Here is a 2,704-nt window from a genome sequence, read left to right as displayed (position 1 = left end):
ATCACAAGCACTGAAATTGAAACTGTGATTAAAAATCTTCCAACAAACAAAAGCCCAGGACCAGATGGCTTCACAGGCGAATTCTATCAAACATTTAGAGAAGAGCTAACACCTATCCTTCTCAAACTCTTCCAAAATATAGCAGAGGGAGGACCACTCCCTAACTCCTTCTACGAGGCCACCATCACCTTGATACCAAAACCAGACAAGGATGTCACAAAGAAAGAAAACTACAGGCCAATATCACTGATGAACATAGATGCAAAAATCCTCAACAAAATACTAGCAAACAGAATCCAACAGCACATTAAAAGGATCATACACCATGATCAAGTGGGATTTATTCCAGGAATGCAAGGATTCTTCAATATACGCAAATCTATCAATGTGATAAACCATATTAACAAATTGAAGGAGAAAAACCATATGATCATCTCAATAGATGCAGAGAAAGCTTTTGACAAAATTCAACACCCATTTATGATAAAAACCCTGCAGAAAGTAGGCATAGAGGGAACTTTCCTCAACATAATAAAGGCCATATATGACAAGCCCACAGCAAACATCATCCTCAATGGTGAAAAACTGAAAGCATTTCCACTAAGATCAGGAACAAGACAAGGTTGCCCACTCTCACCACTATTATTCAACATAGTTTTGGAAGTTTTAGCCACAGCAATCAGAGAAGAAAAGGAAATAAAAGGAATCCAAATTGGAAAAGAAGAAGTAAAACTGTCACTGTTTGCAGATGACATGATCCTATACATAGAGAACCCTAAAGATGCTACCAGAAAACTACTACAGCTAATCAATGAATTTGGTAAAGTGGCAGGATACAAAATTAATGCACAGAAATCTCTGGCATTCCTATACACTAATGATGAAAAATCTGAAAGTGAAATCAAGAAAACACTCCCATTTACCATTGCAACAAAAAGAATAAAATATCTAGGAATAAACCTACCTAAGGAGACAAAAGACCTGTATGCAGAAAATTATAAGACACTGATGAAAGAAATTAAAGATGATATAAATAGATGGAGAGATATACCATGTTCTTGGATTGGAAGAATCAACATTGTGAAAATGACTCTACTACCGAAAGCAATCTATAGATTCAATGCAATCCCTATCAAACTACCACTGGCATTTTTCACAGAACTAGAACAAAAAATTTTGCAATTTGTATGGAAACACAAAAGACCCCGAATAGCCAAAGCAATCTTGAGAACGAAAGAAGGAACTGGAGGAATCAGGCTCCCTGACTTCAGACTATACTACAAAGCTACAGTCATCAAGACGGTATGGTACTGGCACAAAAACAGAAAGATAGATCAATGGAACAGGATAGAAAGCCCAGAGATAAACCCATGCACATATGGACACCTTATCTTTGATAAAGGTGGCAGTAATGTACAATGGAGAAAGGACAGCCTCTTCAATAAGTGGTGCTGGGAAAACTGGACAGGTACATGTAAAAGTATGAGATTAGAACACTCCCTAACACCATACACAAAAATAAGCTCAAAATGGATTAAAGACCTAAATGTAAGGCCAGAAACTATCAAACTCTTAGAGGAAAACATAGGCAGAACACTCTATGACATAAATCAAAGCAAGATCCTTTCTGACCCACCTCCTAGAGTAATGGAAATAAAAACAAAAATAAACAAATGGGACCTAATGAAACTTCAAAGCTTTTGCACAGCAAAGGAAACCATAAACAAGACCAAAAGACAACCCTCAGAATGGGAGAAAATATTTGCAAATGAAGCAACCGACAAAGGATTAATCTCCAAAATTTACAAGCAGCTCATGCAGCTCAATAACAAGAAAACAAACAACCCAATCCAAAAATGGGCAGAAGACCTAAATAGACATTTCTCCAAAGAAGATATACAGACTGCCAACAAACACATGAAAGAATGCTCAACATCATTAATCATTAGAGAAATGCAAATCAAAACTACAATGAGATATCATCTCACACCAGTCAGAATGGCCATCATCAAAAAATCTAGAAACAATAAATGCTGGAGAGGGTGTGGAGAAAAGGGAACACTCTTGCACTGCTGGTGGGAATGTGAATTGGTTCAGCCACTATGGAGAACAGTATGGAGGTTCCTTAAAAAACTACAAATAGAACTACCATATGACCCAGCAATCCCACTACTGGGCATATACCCTGAGGAAACCAAAATTCAAAAAGAGTCATGTACCAAAATGTTCATTGCAGCTCTATTTACAATAGCCCGGAGATGGAAACAACCTAAGTGCCCGTCATCGGATGAATGGATAAAGAAGATGTGGCACATATATACAATGGAATATTACTCAGCCATAAAAAGAAACGAAATTGAGCTATTTGTAATGAGGTGGATAGACCTAGAGTCTGTCATACAGAGTGAAGTAAGTCAGAAAGAAAAAGACAAATACCGTATGCTAACACATATATATGGAATTTAAGAAAAAAATGTCATGAAGAACCTAGGGGTAAAGCAGGAATAAAGACGCAGACCTCTTAGAGAATGGACTTGAGGTTATGGGGAGGGGGAAGGGTGAGCTGTGACAGGGCGAGAGAGAGTCATGGGCATATACACACTAACAAACGCAGTAAGGTAGATAGCTAGTGGGAAGCAGCCGCATGGCACAGGGATATTGGCTCGGTGCTTTGTGACAGCCTGGAGGGGTGGGATGGGGAGGG

Source organism: Aethalodelphis obliquidens, unplaced genomic scaffold (genome assembly GCF_003676395.1).
Source record: "Aethalodelphis obliquidens isolate GAN/ISIS:26980383/991018 unplaced genomic scaffold, ASM367639v1 scaffold24, whole genome shotgun sequence".
NCBI lineage: Eukaryota > Metazoa > Chordata > Mammalia > Artiodactyla > Delphinidae > Aethalodelphis > Aethalodelphis obliquidens.
Note: the sequence above shows the minus strand (reverse complement) of the source record.